Raw genomic sequence first — 12,101 nt, forward strand, 5'->3', positions numbered from 1 at the left:
TGTTACCTCCTCACAACCCCGAAATCTAGAACCTTAGGTACCCTTAGAAAAGGATTCTAAGTTGTTGCACAATAATGATGACACCAAAGAAGTGAATTTGAATGTTCTTGACCTCTCAACCATTGTTAAGGCATGGAAAGATAAAGGCCTAAACTATTCTCAAATCAAAATACAAAGCAAAGCTATTCTAAAATCAAGGAAGTAAGCCAAAAAACCATCAATAGGACAAACCAGTTCCAATCATTTATGGATCATTCATGTCCAACATATGAAGGACACTACAAAGTAGCAAAAGGATGATAAGAAAAAATCGCGTGAGAGAAATCAACAAATTCTGTAAGAACTAGGTGGCACTCTTGTCAACTCAAGTAGAATAAAGTTGATCATGGAGGTTTATTACTCCAAAAAATCATCTCCCCCATGAAGATAATATCCTAGAATATTAGATGCCTCAATTACAAGGGAAAGCAAAGGGTTCTCAAAGACAAGTGGCTCATGGAACATCCAACCTTCTTGATGGTTCAGGAAATGAAAACTTATTCTGAATTTCTATGCAAGTTGAGAGAAAAAAAGGGTCAAGGATTCCAATCAGTAGCTATTCACACCCAAAGTCAATTCATAGGTCTTTCTATCATCTGTAAATCTCAAGAAATATCCATCCTTAACATGTTTTCTTCTTTTATAATTCTCAAAATGCAATTTTAACCCATAGGATCATTAGAAACTTGTTTTCTTTAAAATGTGTATGGTCCTTCATTGCCTAGAGACATGCTGCATTTTCTTAACTCTATCAAGAAACCTAGTCTTCTCATCTCCCTGACATCTCCAAATCCTGGGGGTGATTTCAATTTGAAAAAATATTTAGAAGAAAAATTGGGTGGTGTTAGAAATCTACAAGTGGAATCTAACATCATCCAAGGTCTAACAACTTATTCTCATTTGGTCAACCTGAGCACCATCAATGACAGTTTTGCTCAAAATAATCATAAAGGTGGCTCCCAACATATATCTTCAAAGCCATTGTTGTGAAGGAAAATCCCCTCTGCAGACAGAGGCAATCCCTTTAGCCCAATGAGTGGGTTTAGCAACAAACCAAACAACCTAATACTTACTTTCCTAGCTTATGCTTGACAAATGCAATGAGAAAGAGGAACCTACCTCATTCTAATGCTAATTGCTTGTTCTTCAGAGATGGCTTTAAATGTTTTTCTCCAGGCCTTGCTCGTAAGTCATTCTTCACATCTGGAAACCTGGAAGGAAGATCAAAGTACTCTACAAGACACGAGAGCATACTTGACATATATCAAGCATTAACTACTTAAAAAATCAAGGAACATTAATCTAACTACATAAATATTTATACAATTATGGAAAGTAAACATCATATGTATATATTAAGAAACTAGAAAGGGAAGAATAAAACCTATACCTTTATGTTGAGGCATTCCTTTGGGTGGATGTCCAAGTCCAAGGAAAGACTCTTCAAGCACTCCTTCTCCAAGCTAGAATGGGAAGCATGTAAGCATAATCTCAGCATAGGGATGCAACAATCAATGACCAACCATTTGGGAATGGAAGGGAGTGAATTTGTAGGAAGGGAGAGGGAGTTAGGGATCCACAAAAGAGGGAGGAAGGTCCAAATCTCAATGGAAAATCCCATGATGATAAGATCAAGAGGCCCAAATGAGAGAGCTCGACCATATCAACAACAACCAATATCCATCTCATTGTTTCCAAAGTTCTAGTGAGCGAAGCTTCTCCTCAAGTTTGGGAAAGCCTGCTAGAAGGAGTTTAGCATGCGTTTTCCTATGAAAACCCGTGCTGGTAGCACGAGTGTCTAACTGAACAACTTGCCATCAGCACAGGTAGGCAGTGGAGCAAAACTCATTGATTCCAGAAATTAGGTTTTAAGGAAACTTTGTCCAGAATGATTTCAGGGCAGATTTCCTTTGATTCTTTAGGGAGGTTTTCATTTGTATGTCATGATGGATATTCTACAGAGTAGTAAATTTTTTGGCACTCCAAGATATGGCGTAGGAAGTGAACATGAGACGTGACAAAATATTATGTAACAGATGCCCCCTAAAGCATGAAGGCAGAATAGGGAGTGATGGCTGAGATGCTTTACAATTCAATGAAAGGATGAGAACAACACTATTAGGAGACCTACAAATCAAGCATATACATATGCATATCTGAAATCTCTGATGATCATTCCTAACAATAAAGGAATAGGCATCTAATAATACATGAATCTGTGGTATGGACACGCCATCCAAATATGAGGGATCATGTTCAAATATCCTCGGTATGGTCACAACCATCTGAATAGAAAGGATCATGGATATGGTCCTATGGTATGGTCTCAACCATATGAATAGAAAGGATCATGAATATGGACCCATAGTATGGTCACATCCATCTGCCCAGTAGAAACATGTATACAATTATGAATGACTCATAACTCCATGCAACCTGGATTCTATCAGAAAAAATCCAGGGTCTTGTACTCTGTCTTGACCCGATCAATGTATGAATTATAACATGTGAATAGATGTGTTGAAGACAAACATGATAGAAAACCACTTGATTTTCGATCAATGATGTAAACCGCTAACAAGTGAGAGAGAAACCACCAGTAATGACAATGGCTCTCAAGGGACAATCAGTAAAATCCACAAATGTGAATAATGGAATTGGAGTCAAACACCTGTGAAGTCCTATGATCAAAGGTCAATGACATAAACCTATCATCGAAGTGAAGAACTTGCGATTGAGACATGCAAGCTCTAAGGTACTAGAAAGGATTTTCTAGATCATCTTCCCACATAATGAGTTGAAGTCGACAAGAAGTGATCCATCGAAGGAGGGTGATAATGAATCCCACATCATCAACATGAAACAAAGGATATAGTAGAGTAAATAAGTATGACTCGGGACTGTAGCAGAAAGTTAGATAGTGTGCAGGTGATAAAGAACTATAGATAGGACTTCTCTTGAACATATCAGCAACACAAATCCGGAGTTTGGCAGCATCAGACTCAACATAGGATCAGAAGTCACGATGATGGAATGGTATGATCAGATGAGAGGAAAAAGGGATTTCCTAAACCTAGGAAGGCAAGTGACGAAGTGAGGATATCCAAAACCTGACACGAATAACAGTTGAGTGTCCTATTCAAGAGTGACATATTGCCTTTACAAGATAAAAAAGATGGACACTTTCACTTTTTACCCCACCATTTCTGGCGAGTACCCCATATATTTTTTATTGCAAGATTGAAGGGGATATCATATAATTTCACCCTTCATATGAATCCATCCTAGTAATTTTTATGATCCCTAGGAAGGAGCAACTTGGTCTCATCATGGTGACAAGTCTTGCATTGTTAAAGTCCTACAAGTTCGAAAGAGGTGAAACTCGGCATCTTTTTCATGTTTAGAGAGTTTGAAAAAGAAGCGGAAAAGAAAACTCCAAAGTTGATGGGCACAAATGTACTACCAACGACTAAGGGGTCTCCTTAGTGTGAAGTCCCAATTAGACCTCACACAGTTTGAGATAGAAGCCCCATCTGGTATGTGGGCTCGACTTCCACCATGAATGTTTTCTACTCTTGGTTATCAAATGAGAAGGTGTTAAAGTAGGGCAAGAATGAAGTGCTCGGGCAGCAAAACAAAATCAGCGTAAGACTGACAAATTGCAGAAAGAGGTGCAAACAAGTCACAACAACGATAAGAAGAGATAAACAATAAGAGGGATTAGTGAGCTAAAACGCCATCAGACATAATAATTAGGAACATGCCCGAGGTCAATTGCGAAGTAGTTCACAATAGGTCACCAACATGGAAAGAAAAAAGTAAACACAGATTCGAAAGTGAAACATACATACAAGAACTATGTATCAGTACATAACATCTCACGTGTATGAAGGCACACATACAAATATGGTGAGGTACTAGACAACTAATATGACCACCATGAGTAAGCATGGGAATTAGTGTAAAAGGTAAAAGAAAACATCTTATTAATATTGCTGCAACTTCAAATAAATATCATGCAATTGATCAATACCTAATAGTGGAACATGGGTTGTTCATACTGTTTCCTGATGCTAAAACCCTAAACCCACTACAGATTCACTCTACTAGCTACCAAGAGCTGAATGGCCCTAGCTCTCAAGTATAAATCATCTATCTATATTGGCCTAAACTCAAGTGCTATAATACTTTTGAATGAGGCCTAAGGGAAAATTTATATAGGTGAGGTGACTCCTCACCTACCGTGACGCTTGGCCTCCTTTATGACCTTTCGGCTACCCTCATGACTCTTGAGATTACCCACTTCTTCATCAGGCGAAAATGATTATTACATACCTAGATCAGACCTAACATAGTGGCTGATATAGTGGTGCGTGATATTTACATCATGAAGAAAGAGATAGAGAGAAATATGTGGAGGGTTATTGGAAATGCTAGAATGCTTGATGCCCAAATCTCACAGTGATGCAGATGCTTGGTCCTGACATCGATTTGTTTTCTTGTCACTATGCATCACTTGCCTTAATCTATATTTTGGTGACGTGCCTTTGAGTTTATTGAAAGGTTATTAGAAATTGGAAGGGACAACCTAGCTTAATGAAGGTAAACCTAGTTATGCAAGCTCCATGAGAAACCCTAATCCTTTTTTGTAGACCAATATTTGTTCCATTCCTTCTGCCTACAAGAAAATAACATTACTCAGACATAATTTCAAACAAAGAATGATAATGGAATTACAACCAGCTAATTTGAAATAATGACATTAATAAATAATTAATCTAGACCCCCGTATGGTCAATTGTTGTGCCACAATACTATCAATGCATGTGTCCTTGGGGGGTCCTCTTGGAATTCCTCAGATGTTCTCATTTATGAGTTTTTTCCTGCATAAGACAAGTGTTGAATTCGATCTCATCATTCCACCTCACACAATCGTCTTCAATTCAAGGGGATGCACTAAAATAGATTTCTTCAGGAGATCCATAAAGGAGTAGCCCACTTTTTTGTTCCAGAATTCCTTCTTTTAAAACATTCCTTCATGAGTTTGATGATGCCCCTTTTATGTTATTCTACTTCCTTTTCACCACTTTGATTAAGCAACCATATAGATAACCATCACCCTTTTCCATATTTTAGTAGTTTGACATGCCCCTTTTGAATATCATTTCTGAACATTGTGACATGTGTTGGGGCATGTATGGTCCTACCTTCTTTTTGTGTTATCTGTTGTAGCATTTTTTGGTTTGTATCTTTAGAATCAATTAGTCAAAAAATGAAAATATTTTTCAAAAAATGTTGAGCTAGGATATGGAAAAAAAGAATACTAAATAAAAATGTTAGGAAATATCTTGATAACATGTCCATATCAAAGAAAATGTTAGAATATATGCCTAAATAATGAAGGTAAAAATAAAATGTCAGGTTAGAGAGAAAAGAAAAAAGCAATAAACTTTGAAAGTGTTCAAATCCAAGTGCCGCTATTTTTTAATTTATTATGCAAAATAATGGTTGTGTGCAGCTTGTCATAAATTCCACAACCCATGATAGTCAAATAGTTTAATCTTGGCTAGTTCATGCTTTAAATTTCATGTTTATAGTTAGAGAATAAAGATCTAGCCAAACTGTTTAATCTTGGAAGATCAGTAGTTAGGTAGAGAATAATAAGGAGCTCATCAGTTTAATCTGAGCCCTTGTGTTGGGTCCCTATAATACTAGTGATTGCCCCATTACTATTGTAGTTATACCCCTTATTAATATTTTTGTGCCCCTATTGCCCCCATATTGTTATTATTTTGCCCCATAGAATCACTCTATTGTTATTTTTGTGGCTTTATATTATTATTGTTAGATCGGCTGGATTATATTGTGACTACTTAGACTCCTATATATAGAAAGGAGGTTTTGTCATTTAAATAATCCAAGAATTTTTCATTTATGTAATGTAAAGGAGGTTGCCCCCTTGAAGAGGCTGAATTCTAAGGCGTTGATCTATCTTTTCTATCTTTTCTTGAGCTGGTTTCATAACATTTGGTATCAGAGCTTTGGATTCTAGGGTTTCGCTGCTCCAAACAGGTCATCGTGGTATTTTCGCTATAACCTTTTTTCTGTGACATTTCAAAAGTAAAAAAAAAAACCCATTTGCGAAGAAATCACGCTGAACCTTGGGTCCAAATTTCAAAGCTTTTCGAACGATATTTGCGGAGATATGATCTGAGGAATTTGGTATTTTTGCAGACTCCTGAATTACATTCAAAACAGGTGACCTAGGGAAAATTGTCATAACTTTCTCTCTGGGGATCAGATTGAAATTTCATAAGAAGGTAAAGAAAGATGACGGAATGTAGTTTCTTGTATGCATGTTTCAGATCCAAAGGTCGAAATAGTGACTCGTGGCACGTTGTACAAGTTCGCTCTACTGAACTAGTCTATAAGCAAGTCACTGTGGGAGATTTCACATAACTCTTTCTTGGAGAATCCAATTTGGGTCAGACTTGTGGCATTGGAAAGAGGACATAGAGGGCTACTATAGCTCACAAATTCAAAACTAGATGATTGGAAAGTACGGAGACACATCAGAGGCAATATAAAGCTCCTGCAAAGTGAAAAAAGGTGTGTAGATTTTCTTAAATTTTTGCTTAAGCTTGGTTTGAAAATTTATTTTGAAGGAATTCAAAGGGCATAGTAGAGAATTATTATCGGTAACTGATGCCCCAAGGAAAGAAAATGAAAACACCTAGTAAGGAACCTGAAAGCTCTAGCATGACTCATGAAGAAGAGGAAGAAATGCAACATGATATATCAAAATTACAAGACCAAGTGCAACAACTGTCCCTTGCACAAAAAGGAACAAAATCTAAGATGAATGGTTTAAAGAAAGATGTAGAAGCTAAGATGGATGGTTTAAAGAAAGGTGTATAAGCTAATATGGACTGTTTAAAGAAAGGTGTAGAAGCTAAGATGATTGACATGGAAGCTAAGATGGATGATTTGAAGATAGATTTGAAGACAGACATGGACGAATTGAAGATAAATATGAATAAGTTGCTACAAGAAATGGTCCCTAAGGGTGAAAAGGTACTAAAGAGAACTCATGATGAGAACAAAAGAAATGTTAATCATGATTCCATAGACGCTAATTTTGGATCGAAGACTCACCATATTCCAAAAATCGATATGAGGAAGTTTGATGGCAAGGATCTTGCCACATGGATATTACAGATGGAGCAATTCTTCGATCTCAATAATGTGAAAAACACACAAAAGGTACGTATGGAAACTTTGTATTTGGAACCAAATCAGTTTGTATGGTATCAATGGCTTTGCTCTCGTAAACCATTTATCACTTGGGAAATTTTTACGGAAGAATTGATAGCACATTATGAGGATACAAAAAACAACACTTTTTTTAGCCAATTGATAAGTCTCAAACAAAAGGGTTCAATAATGGAGCACATTGAGGAGTTCCAAAAATTGAACATAAGGGTAAAAGATATTCCAGAGGAGCATAGGATTGATGTGTTCATAGGGTCTTTAAAGGATAATATCCAACATGATGTTCGCCTTTGGGAACCTGATTCATTAGAGAAGGCATTCAGGTTAGCAAGAAAAATGGAAAGCAAAATTATGGCAACCAGGAAGCATACCACCCACAACTATAAAGACGGAAGTGTTGTTGCCCCTAGTCTTCCACAACCTATAAGGTTGACACCACAACAATTGGAAGAAAAAAGAGCAAAAGGGCTTTGTTACAGTTGTGATAGAAAATACACTAAAGGTCATAAGTGTGCTGAGAATAAATTATTCTACATAGATTGTGAAGAGGAAGAAGAAAAGGAGCAAGAAAGGTCAAAAGAAGAGGATATACTCTAGGAACAAAGCCTAGATGAAGAAAAAATAAATCTGACCATATCTTGTAATTCATTGGTGGGAATTACCACTCCTCAAACCATCAAGATAGAAGGACAAATCAAGAAGAAAAAGGTAATAGTGTTGATTGATTCAGGAAGCACCCACAATTTTGTTCATTGTAAGGTAGCAAAAGAATTGAATTGCTTCCTATATCCAGCACCAGAGTGTCAAGTGATGATTGCAAAAGGAGGAATAATAAATTGCTCTGGAAAGTGCCATAATATCAAGCTATCCATGGGAGAATATGTATTGACTAGCCCAATGCTTTCCATTCCAATGGGAGGTGTTGATGTTGTACTAGGAGTCCAATGGCTACAATCCCTAGGTACAATAACTTTTAATTTTCAAGAACTTTTCATCAAATTTTCTACGGAAGGAAAGGAAGTTGAATTAAGGGGTATTGCAGGGAAACCAGGAAAGATAATCAGCTCTAATAGTATGACAAAGCTTCTAAAAAAGGAGAAAAGAGGTGTAATTGCACAATTATGCTCGCTAGATGTTTCCACATCGGAATCATCTATTTCTCCAGATCTCCAAAAAGTCCTGGACAATCATTCCAAGGTATTTGAGACTCCCAAAGGTCTCCCACCTATGCATGATCATGATCATGTTATTCATCTGATTCCAGGAAGTGTTCCTCCAAACATCAAGCCGTACAGATATCCCTATGTACAAAAGAGTGAAATTGAACGTATGGTTGCAGAAATGCTAGAGGCTGGTATAATTCAACCGAGTCAAAGTTCTATCTCTGCTCTATTAGTATTGGTGCACAAGAAGGATGGATCATGGCGCATGTGTCCGAATTATAGGGAGCTCAACAAGCTCACTATTAAATATAAGTTCCCCATTCCTGTCATTGATGAATTATTGGATGAATTGCATGGATCAATTTACTTCACCAAGTTGGATCTTCGTTTAGGATATCATCAAATCAAAATGAAGACTGAAGACATTCCGAAAACAACATTTAGAACTCATGAGGGTCATTATGAATTTTTGGTCATGCCTTTTGGCCTTACCAATGCACCTTCAACATTTCAAGGTTTGATGAATTCAATTTTCAAACCATTCCTTAGAAAATTTGTGTTAGTATTTTTTGATGATATACTAATCTACAGCAAGTCTTGGAAGGATCATGTTGAACATGTTGAGAAGGTGCTACAACTATTGAAGGAGAAACAATTATATGCAAAAAGATCCAAAAGTTTCTTTGGAGTCCAGGAGGTGGAATATTTGGGTCATATTGTATCTCATGAAGGAGTTAAGGTAGACCCTAGCAAGATTAAAGCCATTAAGGAATGGAAAATCCCCACATCCATAAAGCATCTGCGAGGATTTCTCAGGTTGACAGGGTATTATCGCAAGTTTGTTAAGAATTATGGGAGAGAAGCACCTCTAACAACATTATTGAAGAAAGATGCATTTTCATGGACTCTGGAAGCAACAAAGGCCTTTGAACATCTTAAAGAGGCAATGTGCCAAGCACCAGTCTTAGCTACACCAGACTTCACAAAAACCTTTATTGTGGAATGTGATGCTTCAGGAAATGGAATTGGTGTTGTTCTAATGCAAGATGAAAGACCCATTGCTTTTGAAAGTCGTCCAATCAAGTGAAAGTTTTTAAGCAAAGCTATTTATGAGAAGGAAATGTTGGCAATACTTCATGCACTTAAGAAATGGCGACCCTACCTAATGGGTAGACACTTCAAGGTAAAAACGGATCATGATAGCCTTAAATACTTTTTACAACAAAGATTATCCTTTGAAGAGCAACAAAAGTGGGTCACAAAGATGTTGGGTTATGATTTTGAAATCATCTACAAAAAAGGGAAGCAAAATGTGGTGGCAGATGCGCTCTCAAGAAATGATGAGGATGTGGAAGCATTTTTGTGCGCCATTTCTATTATCCAACCAGATTGGATAAACGAAGCAAGGGAGGAATGGAAGAATGACGAAGAAGTGGGGGCACTTATTCGAAAGTTACAACAAGATTCCAGTACGTCTGGTACATTTAGCTGGAAAAATGATTCGTTATGGTACAAAGATCGCTTATACCTCTGTAAGAATTCCCAGCTAAAACAAAAGATTCTTATGGAATTCCACACTTCTCCCTTAGGAGGGCACTCAGGATTTTTAAAAACTTACAACAGGGTTAAGAAGGAATTCTTTTGGGATGGCCTTAAATCAGATATTCAAAAGTTTGTGGTTGAATGTTTGGTTTGCCAACAAAATAAAGTTGAAACAATTAAGACACCGGGTCTATTACAACCTTTATCCATTCCAAGCCAACGTTGGGAGGAGGTTTCAATGGATTTTATCACAGGTTTACCCAAGTCTGAGGGAAAGAGTGTCATCATGGTGGTAGTTGACAGACTTACCAAGTATGCACACTTTTGTGCATTATCACATCCATTTAAAGCTAGTACAATTTCTATTGCATTTATGGAAACAATTCAAAAGCTACATGGAAACCCGAAGATTATTGTAAGTGACAGAGATCCCATTTTCACTGGAAATTTTTGGATAGAATTATTTTCTTGTCTTGGTACTCAGTTATCTCATAGTTCATCTTATCATCCTCAATCTGATGGGAAAACTGATATAGTAAACAAATGTTTGGAAGGATATATTCGTTGCTTTGTATCTGATAAACAGACACAATGGGTCAAATGGTTGCCTCTGGCTGAATGGTGGTATAACACTTCCTTCCATACAACAACAAAAATGACCCCATTTATGGCACTTTATGGGTATCAACCACCATTCATCACATCATATTTAAGAGAAAATTCTAAGGTTCAGGTAGTGGAACATCACATCGAACATCAACAACAAGTCCTCCAACTCTTAAAGGATAACCTCATGTTGGCACATAATAGAATGAAACAACAGGCAGATCAACATCGCAGTGAAAGAAGTTTTGATGTAGGTGATAGGGTATTCCTACGGCTACAACCATATAAGCAAATGTCCCTCAAGAAAGCTAAGAAGGATAATAAATTATCACCAAAGTATTATGGTCTGTACAAGGTGTTGCAAAAGATTGGTACTATGGCATACAAATTGGAGCTTCCTGCAGCTTCTCAATTGCACCCAATTTTCCATGTTTCATGTTTAAAGAAGGTTATAGGCGACAAGCTCCCAGTTCAAAAAATATTGCCAGAACTTGACGAGGAAGGAAAAATTATATTGGAACCGGAAGCAGTCACAGAAACAAGAACTCGACAGCTATGAAATCGTTCAATTTCAGAGTATCTTATCAAGTGGAAGAACTTATCCGCTGAAGATTCCACATGGGAGGATGAGAATTTTATGCAGAAGTATCCAGAACTACTCAAGCGTTGAGGACAACACTGTTTTGATGGAGAGGGGCATGTTGGGTCCCTATAATACAAGTGATTACCCCATTACTATTGTATTTATACCCCTTATTAATATTGTTGTTCCCTTATTTCCCCCATATTGTTATTACTGTGCCCCATAAAATCCCTCTATTGTTATTTTTGTGGCTTTATATTATTATTGTTAGGTCGACTGGATTATATTGTGACTCCTTAGACTCCTATATATAGAAAGGAGGTTTTGTCATTCGAATCATCCAAGAATTGTTCATTTATGTAATGTAAAGGAGGTTGCCCCCTCAAAGAGGCTGAATTCTAAGGCGTTGATCTATCTTTTCTATCTTTTCTTGAGCTGGTTTCATAACACCTTGGATGGTATAAGGTTAGAATTAGATAGTTTTCTTTTCAAAACAAAAAGGAAAGAAAAGGGTCCGCTAGCCTAAATGCACCCAATTAAGTGAAGAGAAAATGTTAGGGTAAGTTAATGGGTAGGTAGAAAAAAAGTTGTAGAAGTACATTTACCATGCTCGATCACGTGTTTCAGTGTGCAAGAGTAGTTATGAAAGTAAAAAGATGTTCACAAGTTGATTTGGTTAACCTCCCCTCATTCATTTCATTCCCCACTACATCTTTACTAATTTCCTCATCATCCCATCATTTCTTAAGCAAACACCCTTTTCCCTTCATTTTCACCCTTTTCCCTTGGTTTAACTCCTTCTCCTACCCAAAAACCCCTTTTCCCTTGGTTTAAGTCATTCTCCTACCCAAAAAACCCTTTTCCCTAGTGTGAAACCCATCCCCTTTGAAAATATT

This window comes from Pinus tabuliformis, chromosome X (assembly GCF_031772625.1).
Source record: "Pinus tabuliformis cultivar Carrire ecotype Pingquan chromosome X, CPIR1, whole genome shotgun sequence".
Taxonomy (NCBI): domain Eukaryota; kingdom Viridiplantae; phylum Streptophyta; class Pinopsida; order Pinales; family Pinaceae; genus Pinus; species Pinus tabuliformis.